This window comes from Dermacentor albipictus, chromosome 10, assembly GCF_038994185.2.
Source record: "Dermacentor albipictus isolate Rhodes 1998 colony chromosome 10, USDA_Dalb.pri_finalv2, whole genome shotgun sequence".
Taxonomy (NCBI): Eukaryota; Metazoa; Arthropoda; class Arachnida; order Ixodida; family Ixodidae; genus Dermacentor; species Dermacentor albipictus.
In genome coordinates, this window is record NC_091830.1 from 67,365,697 (window position 1) to 67,379,491 (window position 13,795).

Below are 13,795 nucleotides of genomic sequence, written 5' to 3' on the forward strand. Positions count from 1 at the left end.
TCGCGATGCGCCCCCCTGTCTTTTTCCTTCCTCCTAGAGCAGCGCTATTTCTCCGCCGACACGCAGGGCGGTTGCGGGTTGCGTCCGCCGCCGCTGCGCGTCTAACTTGTCCACATGCGCCGTCTCGATTTGCCGGCGCAGCTCAGATTCGCTTAGACAGATCGCCGCACTGCGTGCTAAAGAAAAGAAAAGAGGAAAGGCGCATCTTGAGCAGCTAGCGTCTCGCCGTGATCGAGCGGAGGGGGAAGCGCAGGAGCGGAGCGCTTGTCATGCCAGCGCCGTCGCGATTTCGTCGTCGCACTGCTGCAGTCTTTGCGCCGTCCTCACACTGTCGCGACTCTGCTGTCGTAACGCCTTCTTGACGATGCTGTCGTCGTTGTCTTCGTCGCGGCGCCACAATCTCCGCCGTCTTCGCACCGTCGTCGTTGCACCGCTGCTGACGTCGTCTTCACGGTGTGCGCGCCCTCTACCGAGAGATGTGGACGACAATTTGTGTCGCCATCCGTAAGCATCCGGTATGGACGGGTGCAATACACCTCGGAAGTATTGCTGGCGCGTTCATTGGATTTCTACGGTTCGTATGATATTCGCTTACTCTGACAATATTCTAGCGTGTCAGCCTGAGCCTGGAACCGCTCAGGCCGACCTCTCTGCCCTTTCCCGTAAATAATATCCCTCTCACTCTTAACAGCATTATTGGACAGTTTCGGTAACGTCTATTTTTTTAAAGAATGTCGCCATATCAATTTGTTAAAAATTCTGCCGTCTCTCGTTGCAACAGGAATTCTCTCGTTGCAACGGGAGAGTGGCTTCGCATGACTCCGTTGCCTTTCGAAGCACTTCGTGACATTTATGCCTTCTCGGTGCATTAGCAGATGGCTTTTGGAATGTTCCTCTGTTGTATCGTTCTTTCTTTCTTCTTTTGAATTCACAATTGAGTAATGCGGTCCGAGGCGATAGCCATCCGGATTTTTTTTCTTTAATTCTTTTATTTTCCCGGAAGCCCCAGTTCTCGGAAGCTCTAATTCTCGCGAGTCTTGCCCCGCAAGTTCGTTTCTCCGGCGTGTCGATATGTGTGATCACGTGTCGCTTTTCTTGCGGCTCCGTCGAGTTGTGCCGCTCTCCGCGGCCGCGCTGCTTTCGTCTGCCGATCGCGACCCAACCCTAACAACACAATGCGGGCACCGCGAGAACCCGAGCAGATGCGTCGCTTACGTACGCGGGCACGGCAGCAATGCACACACACTCTCTCTCTCTCTCTCTTTGTGCGCGCTGGGAATGTCACGCGCGTGGTTAGTGTTGGGCGTGCTCTCTGAGCGTCGAGATGCCGTGAGCCTTCGTGGGTGGCCTGCATGTGTGCGTGCCCGCCACGTGGGTGATGCTCGCCGCAGGTGCGTATGTAATGCGCTGCTCTATAGGCGCATTGTTCCTCGCCGCGTGATGTTATTGTTGCACGAGCGTGCCTGTCCGGCCGCGTCGCATCACTTACCTGAGCCGCCACTTCTGCCGGCCTTTCCGTCCGGCTTCCCCCTCCCCGCCTCCCTCCCTCTCCCCCTTCCCCCGCGCGCTTTTGCCTTTGATTTGTTGTAGTGGCTCTTACGGAGACTTCAGGTTATGCAACAACCTTCATCACGTTTTTCATCTTAAAGCAATAGTGATCAGCGGTCAACAGTATATTTGTCGGCTCTTCGAGCCCCATTTGCATACTGCTCTGAATGCTATGTTGCAGTGCTCGGACGATGAGTCATGGCGTAGTCGATTGGTCTTGGCCACATAGTTCTTTTACATCTGTGATAAAAAAAAAAGTTCAGGAATAATAAATAGGGTGTATTTTTCGGAGCAGCGAACTGCAAGGCTAGTTGGTTATCCGACGTGATAAACGAGTTTTGCGCCAAGACCACGCACACAAGCTTACTTCAACAGTTGAAGTAAGCGCCCCCGTTGTCTCCTTTCTTGTGTGTGTGTGTGTGTGTGTGTGTGTGTGTGTGTGTGTGTGTGGTCTTGGCAGAAAACTCGGTTATTGTGTATTTTTTCGACGCTCCAGCGAAGTGCAAGTTCAATTACAGTCCGCCAGATGTTTACACATGCCAGATATTTGCGTTCCAGGGGTAAGTTGAAGCAGCTGTTCAAATCAGCGACACCTGTCGCGTAAATGCAGTACCGAGGCGAGGAATCGATTAAAGGCCATGTGTCTTGTTTTAACCGTTTTGAAACGACTACCACAGTTCAAGAGATGCTAAAACTACGAATGCGGATTACAATAGGATGCACCATTGCTGACCGGCTCTAGCGGCAGGTTAATGTAAACCATTAATGGAAATGCGTTGGATTCGTTTTTGTCCGTCCCTGTGTTTATATTTAAGTGCAAATGACTCCATAGCATATGACCTACTGGTTTAGTTTAACTACACAAAGCAGAAGTGTTAGGTAAAAGCGTGAATGAACGATATAGTCATCATTTAGATCTGCTTTGACTGCAAACAAGTTCAAAGTTTGGGCTGAAGTACATCTAAAGCGCAGTGGCGTATAGAATAGAACATAAACAACGCGCCTACGCTTCATGACAAAGGTCGCTCTTGAAAGACAGAAGGCTACAGGATTAAAAGCTACTAGGTTTATTTTGTAGCCGTGCAACTGAGTATACTTGTTTCATCGTCTAGGCGAACCTGCAGCGAAGCCGCCAGTCTTTGTTTTGTAGAAAATTTATTTGCTAATTCCTGTTGGCCATGCTGCATGCTTTGAAGCGATGCTTTTGCATGTGCGCTCCCATACCGAGATCTCACAGGAGAACTTACATTTCTTTGCGTAGAATGACGTTCACGTATATTGTTGTTATTTGGCTCCGATAAAGAGGCAGTCATAACGAGCGAATCCAAAGTGTACAATACAGTTACATATGTTGAAAAGACTAATTCTAACTCTTAAGAATCCCATGGGTATTGCACAGAGAAACGTACCAAAATCCAGCGCATAAAGCTTTTTTAACTTCACATTTAGAGTCGTTTTTCATTTTTTTTATGTAGCCGACACGCTACCTGCATGAATTTGTCACCTACAATCATTGTTTTCCCATCTTCATAATTTTCGATTATGTAGGGCATATTGGTTGTTGTAAAGGTACTCGAATTTTCGTTGGTTAGAGGCGTACGTCACGTCTGTGTAAAGCGAATAATTATCGGCTCATTATTTTAATGACTGTGGTAATGTCTCGCAACGACCACCATGAATACTATAGTACGCATAATAAATGACAGCGTATCAAAGCCTAGTTTCATTGTAGCAGCGCTCTTTTTTTCGAGTTTTTCGTTTTGCCTAATGAAGGCTACCGAATGAAAATAAGGAATGTTCTATCTGTAGACTGCGAAGAACCTAACACCACTCGTTGCATGCAATGTTACCAGTACCTGTGAAAAGATAATAGCATGAGCCACATAGTCTCTGTTCCTCAAGGCCACATGAAGGTCTCCTATGGAGACGCCTTCTAGGAAACCACATAAAATGACATTCGTTTAAATGGTCAGTACTGAAGAAAACTTGTAGGGTCCGTGAAATTCAGCCCTTACGCCGAAGGATTGCGATAAGGCTACACGGTTACAGATGACTGTAACTATTGTTTGCATATTAATGAGTTTTTCCTCGCACCTGTTCTTCCTTGCGACGAGTTCTGCGGCAGAGAGGTCATCTGTGGGGTCACGCGTCATGAATAATGCGTGACGCCACTCGCTTAGGTCAGCCCAAAATGCACCTGTCGGACATGCCATCGCGAGAGAGTTTTGTCTCGTTGGTTTCGCATTACTGAGAAAAAGGTATCTCTAGAGCGAGTACAATGGGGAAAAGAAAGTATGCACAAGTCACGAGCGCTAAATTCCAACAGCATTACTTTGCCGGAAAGGTCGATTCGGCATTAACACGTGACGTACGCGCTTGCACTCCATTCAAAGGAATTCAACCTCGTTATCTCGAAACAACGTAGAATTTGCGCTCAAACAACCCGAGACTGAAAGGCACACACTCCAAAGATATCTGCGCTGGTGGGGAAAACTGAATAAAAGCAAAATGGAAGGAGCCGGTCGCGCTCCGAAACATGGGGTTCTCAAAAGAAATGTTGGTTCGGAGTTTTCCTGCTCTTCAAATCAATCTGAGACTGACCTGACAAAGGTTATTTTTGTTTCACCCTTACCTATAGCCTGGCTCGCGTTATTTTTCACTTTCCTATTTCACTCTCACTCGGTGAAATACGAGCTCGTTATAAGACGGATTGTTAGACGGCTATTTGTGCAACGTGCTTGAAAAGTCTTGTGAACACGAGATGGAAATTAGCTTAGAAGAGCATTGTAAGAGGTTGTCTCGTGCAGATTGTCCGATAAACGCTGAAACGCAGTTGCGGAGTCAGTGCTTAGGAGACTGAGTCGCCCAAATAAAGTTCTGCGCAGCCCCACTCAGACAAGCGGAGTAGAAACGCAGCAGGTATGCCTTATGTATACATAAGGTTTCCGTCAATCTGGAGCTATGTACTGAGCGACTGAAAGCTAATGTTATTTTACTTGTGCCTTGCAAGCGTGGTAGGCCTTGTTTTCAATAGCCTTGGTAGTGCGAAAATACTTTCCACCAAAAACATAAAGTGCAGTTCCTCAACTGTACTCGTAATGTCCTGTGCAGGATATCGCTATCGTGCAGAAAGCAGCATATAGCTCAGACATGCGGCATATAAATGAAGACCTCACAGAATATGCAAATAATGTTACTAACGCAAGTGATGGTTGTTTCGTGCACCATTGCAAAAGCTGTTGTTGTAAGCGGTCATTATTGCATGTACTTCTTTTGAAGTGAGGATCGTGACAAGATTAAGCACGGAATTGAGGAAGCCAATATGATATTGAGTTTGGCTCAGATTGTCTGCGAAGCCTTTCTTTGTTTTTGAATAATAAATAGGAGTTTTGCCTTCTTAGAATGGGGACATGTAAGCATGAACGTCGCATGTTGTCGCTGAATTGTATAAAGCGCTATTCTAAGGAATAAAATGGTGTTCAATTTTTATTTCTCTCCCTTGTGTATTCTTTTTTTTATTTCCATGTGCTAGGGCAAAACAAAAATGTTCTTAATACTGAAAAATGCTATTAAAGAAACTAATTAATATTGAAATATATATTTGTGCGGTCCTTTAGCATATTCGACTGCTCTGCTGATTGATTTCCGACGAAAGTTCCTCAGTTTTGAAAAGGAAAAAAAGAACAACAAACAGGCTGAAATGAAGGTTTCAGTGCGTCATAAAAGCATAGCAGCTTCAGATCCTGCCTTTCTATCTCGACAAACCCCTTTTCCAGGAACGCGTCATGTTTCCTATCGCCATTTTGTGCCAGTGGTCAGTCGCATCAAAAGAGCTGCCCGAAATAGAAGCCTGCCGCTGTGGACTCCGAGAGGGCAATGAAGCGTTGCAAAATTCATTACAAGATACAGCGCTCGCGTACAAAAAGAAAAAGAAAGAGTCGAAGCAAACTAGCAACGTGCCTCTGACAACTTCCAGAGTCGTGCGCGACGATAGTAAAATGGACAAATGTAATGGGAAAAGGGGTAAAAAATAAAAATGAAGAGAGAGAGAGAGATAGGCAGACCTGTGAATCTTGCTTTACTTTTTCTTTCCTTTACATTCTACGTAAAGGGGTCTGATCAGCTGCCGCTTGTATGACGACAAACGTTTCCACCTACGCCCCGCGGCACAGACCGCTATCGCGACGGGGGAGCGTAGCAGTAGCGCCTGACTCACGCCATCTGCTGCCTACTGCAACCACAGGCTTTTACTCACTGCTGACTTGTCGTGCGGCCTCGCGTCTGTTGAGCGGCTTCGCCGAGTTTCTACAGTAGTTGACAGACAATAGACAGTTTTTCTTTACACCGTAGCCTCAAAGGTCTTCTGCGCTACGGAGAGAGCGCCACGTGCGTCAGAGACAAGCCGCCTGTGATCCTCGTCGCGACGCTTACGTAGAACTTGCCGCGCAAAGGTATTTCTGCTCCACGAAAGCTCTTGTGAGTTTTCAGAAGAAACTGAACTCGTCGCTGAGCTCCCCACGTGAGGCTTCTACAGATATTCGTGCTTTTCTCTATTTTCCTTCGATTTACGAAGTAGGCCTTGACCTCTCGATGGTTACGTCAATATGAACGCGCAATGTCGAGGTGCTCTGTTTCTTTTGCACAAGGTCGAATCAGGCGGCAAAAATTTGCTTTGCACGTGAATGTACAGGCTAGCGGATCGGTTTGAGGGGGCGTTGGAGAGGGTTCAGCCAGACCGAGAAAAGGGGACAAGTGGGACGCTGTCCCAAAAAAGGTACAGCCTCCCACGTTGGCGTCCGTCATTCAACTTCGGACGCCGTCTCGGTAAAGCTGTTTTCGAACCATCCATACCCAGGTTCTCCATGTGGAACAAGGAGGTTACTGAACTGATTCTATTTCGCGAGCCAAAATACGTAGGATATCGTAAAGTACGACTTACACGCAACGTACACACACCATAACGTCGGATTATAATTTTAGTATACGAGAAAACATAATTCTGTTACGCGAAAACTCAAAGAAACCCCTTTTCCAGTGTTTCTACTATGCATAAACCGGCCACGGCGTCCGCCACTTGCACGCGCCGCCGTGCGAGTATCTCGGAGTCCATGGAGCGGTGCGCCAGTTCCCTTGAAACACCTCGATATGGCGCTCGCCTCCGCAGCATCAGGGCCCACGCAAGAGGCCGCGTTTCTACCAGGACGCCCGCCTTCGTGCATAGCGTTGGCTGTGGGCGTTTCCCGGTAAACATTACGGTTGCATACGCTGCAGTTGCCCGGTAGTGTGACAAGCAGTCAGGGATCTTTGAATGCCACCGCGTTCCACTGTTAGAGGCGAAGCTTAAGGGTCCTCCAGAATTTTTGGTATATGTAAACGAAAGAAGTAGTTGAATACATTTTTCACACATATATATATATATATATATATATATATATATATATATATATATATATATATATATATATATATATATATGATGCCTGAGAGCACGCCTATCAGGTTAATGAAGGCATTAACATGCGGTTGTGTTTACACGTTCCATTTTCTCGTTTTGCACTATTGTGATGTCCGATGGAGAAAAATTATGAAATGGCTCGAACATATTATTTTACGTCCAAAGTGAAATACCTCTATATGCAGCATACTTTGTTTACCGTTCTATGTATCATTTGTCTTTTCTACAAAAATTAATTTCTAGTCTACGTAGTTTCCGTATTTCCAAATGAATAATATAGGGGCAAAGTAGTCAACGGGGCTTTATATGGTGTTTCTGAGGACTGCTGTACATAACTATTACTTCCTCAACTTTAATTCCGATATCATCAGTTTTGCTCATCAGTGTGTGTGTGTGTGTGTGTGTGTGTGTGTGTGTGCGTGTGTGTGTGTGTGTGTGTGCGTGTGCGCGCGTTCAAGAACCGTTCAAATGCGACTGTTAAGACTGCTGGCTCATTTTACAACTGTGGAGGTAAGGAATACACAACGATAAATGCAACTATTATAAATAAATGTAATTTGTATTCAAGGCATCCCCTTCTGTGCAACGGCGCTACTGCTTGGCCAAAGAAAATTACCACCTCGCTTTCCTGAGACGAAGCCGTTGGTGGTCCCCTTATGTTTCTTTCAGCGAAGCGAAAACGCTTACTGTGAAAATTTCCAGTGGTTTTTCCTTGCACTGCCGTGTAGCTGTGTTTCGCTTATTTATCGCGAGAAGCAAAAAAACCTCAGTGACCTCTCCATTAAGCTAACACACAGCAAGGGCACGAAGGGTCGCTGGCACCTTGTATGTCGATTCGAAACAACTTCATAGGCATATTTTGCTAGCACTTATGACGTCCGCGTTTGTCAAGCTCTCCAATTTACGTATAATTGAAAACGCCGCACAATCGTAATATTTTCTTTTTGAATTAGGTATCAAGCAGTTTTAGCAATCATTCTAAGCATATTGTATGCATAGGTCCTCAGATATAGAGGTCGCAATCGCGATGACTAATTAAAATGCTGACAACAGCTAGGGATCAACGACTGCTGACCGTTGCAGTTACTTGTGTACATCAGTGCATGCAACGACGTTTTGTTAACGAATTAACTGGAACGCCAATGCATTTCTCCGCAAAGTTTGGGAATTTGTATCTCAAAACTGGTGTCATCTTGAAAAAGCGTTCCATGTGGGTCCGCCTTGCGAACTCCACGGCTGGAATTTGTAAATTGCAATATGTGCCATATTGTAGTTAGCTAGAAATTTAATCAGTGATTTTTTTATTAGTTAGCCTATCTTACACCTCAATTTTTTGTGCAAGTACTGTCCGCCGCGTCGAGTATACCAGCTCATGAACTAGAGTTGTCATAGCTGCCACGGGCAACTTTTAAAGATTTTTGCAATTATTCGCTGAAACACCCTGTATAATTACTTTTCGTGTTCAGCGAGGAACACGCCGCTCAACTTGAGCCCGGCCCCTTTTGCAACAGGGCTTTTGGTTTGGCAGAAGCAGTGCCGCCAACGGCCACCAAACAAAGACCACGAAAAGCAGGCGAAAGAGCCAGTGAAAGCCGCAGAGCTTAAAACTACCCGTGACGCACATTCAGCGTAGGAACAAATGATCGAAGTTTTGAGATAGAAAGTCAGAATCTCGTTGGTGTGCTGGCGTATATGTCGAGATGCGTCAAAGTATTTATGCCGTGCTTCTACGCATGCGGCCTGTGTTAGCAAAGTGCGTGTGCCCCGGAGCTCACCGTTTACGTGCGCGATTTCACAAGCGCAGAAATCAGCCAATTCCTTCAGGGCCGCGTTTGCAGCTTCTTCAGCTCATCGATCACTAGCAACGCCAGTGCGCTTGGAAGTTGAGCTCTTTTTTTGTTTACTGTTGTTTTACCCGGTGCTTATGAAACTATAAACCGCTTCATACACAACAGCCGACGTTAGTAATGATGGAGAGACATTTCTCCGAGCTGGCATTCTAGACCACAAAATAGTGCGCCACAAAGGAAAGGAAGAAATCCGAGGACACCTAAGCACTTCTGATGAGTTCTGAATGCGAAAGCATTAATGTCCAATCTAACGCCGCTGAGCGATCCTTCGAGTTTTGCGCTGCGAGTAATGTACCATAGCGATACGTATGGCCCCAGCCAGTAAGCCGCAGCAGCCAGCAGGGCGAACGCTCGTTATGCCGACGATAGAGCGAGGAAACAGCAGTGGCCACTAAGGCCGGCAGGCGCGCGCAGAAGAAGCACAGTGGGGGCGAGAGAGAGAGACAGAGAGATACCGACCACGCGCCTTCTTCCGACAGCGAAAGCAAGGGTGACATGGCTTCGCGGCGATGCACTCTTCTCACGTACTAAATGAAACGTACTACGTTGTATACGCGAAGCCAAAGATCCGCAAACAAAAATTGATTTTACGGAACCGCATGTTAAAAAATGGCTGTGGCTTAGCTAAGGTTAAGCCCAGGATGCGAAGCATACTAGCCTTTATTTTAGTTGTTGAACCACTGTTTAGCCTGGTGGACTGCTGTTGCTTGGCTATATTTGGTTCGGCTAGACAAAGAAACAACTCATGCGTTACTCTGCTTCGCCTTCAAGAGTGGAACGCGACAACGTTCCCGTCGACCAGCCGAGAGGTGTAAGGCAATGGGCTAAGGCGCAGCGACTACGCGCCCCGCATTGGACGCGGTGAGCGTCGAGCAACGCAGCGTTCGGCGCGGCAACGAAATGTGCGCCTGAGCAAGCGACGCACGCCTGAGCCTTAGAAACAGCCCGTTTCTAAGGCAACACCGCATTCACTAGAGGCGCTTTTGTACCGCTTTCAAGCATCGTACTCGTGGCTCAGTGTAAAGAAAAGAAAAAAACTCGTGGCTCAGTGGTAGCGTCTCCGTCTCACACTCCGGAGACCCTGGTTCGATTCCCACCCAGCTCATCTTGCAAGAGTTGAGCCAAAGCCACTTAGAAACAAGCGCAGCTGCTTATATACCACCGCGACGCCGCGAGCGACGGCGCGAGTTGGAGCACCGTTTCTCCTCTGTCGTGACGTCATGGTGTCACTTGGTATGGCATGGGGTCAAAGGTCATTGAAGGCGACACCGCCGCGCCTGAGGAGCTGGGTTGAGCCCTCGTAATATGCTTCGCATAAAAGCTGTTGTTGTAAAATGTGAACTATTGCTTCCGTAGAAGTTGTCGTTTTCAAAAAGGACTGAGAAGTCTGTTGAAGAAATATCCGATGGCCGCACCAGTTGTGAAGAGAGAGAGAGAGAAAGAGAAAGGGAGTGGCAAAGGCAGGAAAGTTAACCGGAGGAGATTATGGTTTGCTACCCTGCACTGAAGGAAAGGTAAGGGGAAATGAAACGCTGAAGGACTGGCCGAAAGATAAGGCAAAGGCACGGAAAAGAAACAGAGGAGTTGTGGATCGTCTGTGAGAGCTACAGTCTCTCCAAGAGGCCACTGGAAAACAAAAAAAAAATTGGCAGTGGCTTAGCTCTGCTATGCCAGGATATACTAGCGAAAGCTAAGGCATAGTAAGGTTAGCCTTGGTTAATCTTGATTGCAAGTCCAGGTTAGTCTGGTTGTCCAGCTGTGTTGCGGCGTTTAGCCAATTGTTCGGCGCGCTCTTCGTCAGTTTCCTGGGCGATTCGTTTCCTCTTCATCTCGTACCGATGTCGATTCCAGGCATCCTCCTGCTTATCAGAATTGTCGCCGCCCACACTGCCGCCTCAATCCTCCGACATGTTATCAGGCATGCGACGCAGCTGGCGGAGCGAGCGGAGGCAAGCGCAACGACGAGGAACGCGGAGTGGCGTTGTACCAAACGGCGATTGCGGAAAAGCGCGGCGCTGCGCAGCGGCGGAACACCTGTGGCTCAGTGCTACTAGTGGCGCATGCGCAGTAGTCACTAGGAAGCAAGAGAGAGAGAGAGAGAGAAAGATCCGCGGCGAGGCGCGCGTTATGACGTCATGTGCCTCATCGGAGCACCGCCACGGCGAAATCTCAAGTTCGCGGCCAGGAAAGCTTTCGCTTTAAAAACTTCAAGAGTGCCTAGACCGATTTGTGCTTTCACGACTACATATGGGCCGGCGTTTCACGGCTGCCTGCTGGGAATGCGTCCGTTCTTCAAGACGCGCCAGCTCGGTCGAGGGGCTGCCTGTGTTCACTATACCGGGAACAACGGCAAAGAACGTGTTCAATAGTTTCCTCGCGGCCGACACTCGCTTTGAAGATTCCGTAGCGCTGTTTACCAAAACTAAACGGAGTATGGCACCGAATTCCTGCTCTCTGCGAGGTACTTATAATCACGTCGACAATTTATGGGTTTCTGCTACGTGCCGGAATATTTGCGGGAAGAGTGAATGCCGTTGAAGGAGCTGCTGTCATAGGAGCGCACGTGGCGGGAGTCCTGTCGCTCTCGCAACTGTCTGACGGGTTGTCAGAATTCGTTATAGACTCGTCACTTGCGGCATGCTGGAGCATTCCGGTGTGTGGGATATTTTCAAGCACCGTACAGATTGCGTCCCCGTATCCCAGCGGCGCATATCATAGTCAGTCGTCGCTGAAACGTTTTTTTCTTACGGGAGGATGTTGCAATCTAAATATCCCTCACGCTCCGTGCAACCACTGCGCATTGTGAAAAAAATTCCTAGCGCCAGCTGTACCGCTTTCGTAATATCAACGATCGTCGTTGCAGAAGAGCTATGTACGGTTTCAATGGGCGCTGCAAGGAGAGGAGTGCGCTGTATCGTCCCCTGCAAGTATTCATGCGTTTATATATATATATATATATATATATATATATATATATATATATATTTCATAGTAAACGGTTTTAGCCAAGAGTCGCTTACGCAGCGCTCAGCTGACATTCCGCGCGCTCTACCACAGCTGCAAAGAGCGTAGGTTTTGCCTTTTTGATGAGGGCCTCTTGCCCAGACGCGAGAGATGTGCTATCAACTTGGCTGCGAAACGACAAAGAAGGCGATCGGACGCACCGCCAGGCTCTGTTCGATCTGCTTTATAGCGGAGCGAAAGAAAATCGTTGTTGTACGTTCCGCTGCCGGCATCTGGGCGGCTGTGCGAACGCACCGCAGTTCTCTGGATAAGAGGTTGTGAGCGTATGGCTAGTATATGACTTTCTCGGCAGAGCGGAGCGTACACACTCATATATATATATACAGTAAAAGCTCGTTAATTCGAACCGCAAGGGGAAGCCGCTTCAGTTCGAATTAACGAAAGTTCGAACTAACGAAAGTGAAGGAGAGCAACAGTACACTGCGATTTGGAAGCATTAGGGCATGTCAGAAATTTGGCGTGTCAGAAAGTGATTGCGTGTGCCGCGGGCACACGCCATCTTCAAGTCGAAGCTCTGGGTCCGACTGTGCCACACCACCGATGTCCACCGAAACGAACGTTAGCCGAGGCTTAACACCATCACAATGAATCGCGACGGCCGATACCTCCTAAGCTGAAAACAGACGTACACAGCCGATGAAGACTGCCGAGACAAAGACGCTGAACATGTGAAGGTGGCGAAGGCCCTGATTCGTTCGTTCTTGATTGCAAGCGCAGCCGCGACGTACTTGATTCGCTGTGTTTTGGCGCTTGCCGTGCCATCTTCGCACAACATTAACAGCTGTACAAGATTTTCAAAGCCTCCGAGATTCGCAACGGGCAAGAAGTCTCTGAGGTTACGTAGAACGGAGAGGCGGCAACCGCCGCTGCCTTCTGGCTGACCCCGCGTCGGTTAGATTTTTTTCCGATTTTGCCTTCTCTCGCCGTTCTCTCCGTTTCGGAGGCAATACAGCCTTGTGTGTAAGCAGTAGGCGCGTTTCTCTGGCCGTGTGCCAGGCGAGCGTAGTTCGAATTATCCGTGAGGGAACCTGCTCGCGTTCGAATTAACGGACTTTTTATACATAGACTTCTGGGGAGCTTGGCCGGACCAAATCGCACAGTTCGAATTATCCATAAATTCGAATTGTTGAAGTTCGAATTAACGAGCTTTCACTGTATATATATAGGGTTTCTTCAAAGTTCAGCACGCAGGACCCGACGTAACATACGCAGGAAAGAGACGACGAACTTTTATGAAGGCTTATTTACTGAACGTTTTCTGCTGGTGGACCAGCCTTCGTCAGACCAGCGTGGTTGCTTAGTGGCTTTGGCGTTTCCCTGCTATAAGTACGAGGCCGCGGGACCAAATCCCGGCCACGGCGGCCGCATTTCAATCGGGGCTAAATGCGAAAACACCCGTGGCGCACTCAAATTTAAGTGCACCTTAAAGAACCCCATGTGGTCAAAATGAATCCTGAGTGCCACCCCCCCCCCCCCCCCCCACTACGGCGTGCCTGATAATCAGATCGGGCTTCTCGTGGGTAAAACCCAATTATTTAATATTATTTAATCACGGATAGAGTGTCATCATCTAAATGCCTACATTATACAGCAACCATGGGCGTATTTTTGCTGTCAAGATGTTAAGGAAAGTTCCGTAAGTCTTTTCACGTGGTGGCGTAGGCTTTCGAACGCCGGTGGCGTGCGCGTTAGCGTGGTCGCCAGCTTATCTGAATCTTAAGAACAGCCAACGACACAGCTTTGATCGTAGCCACGCAGCGGCCGTATGAGTGAGCCGGCGGAAATCACAGCCGGTATCGTTATACAGCCGGTACAGAATGCGAGAAGGAATATGTATGCCCTGTGCAGCCCGGAGTCCATAGAAGCGCTAAGCTAGGTTTTAAAGACTCGAGTATGTCGAAAAAAAATAATTGTCGCA

At 47.9% G+C, this 13,795-nt stretch overlaps 1 protein-coding gene across 4 annotated transcripts in view; it reads left to right on the plus strand.

Annotated features, from left to right (window-relative positions):
- Positions 1-13,795, plus strand: part of LOC135899725 (synaptotagmin-1-like) — a 270,674-nt gene that overhangs the window by 169,828 nt on the left and 87,051 nt on the right. The window contains exon 1 of one of the 4 annotated variants that reach the window (XM_065429065.2): positions 1,321-1,391. The exons of the other annotated variants lie outside the window; for them this stretch is intronic. The gene's annotated coding sequence lies outside the window, so the exon portion shown is untranslated. Of the gene's footprint in view, positions 1-1,320; positions 1,392-13,795 lie in introns of those variants that run through there. 4 annotated transcript variants of the gene reach the window in all.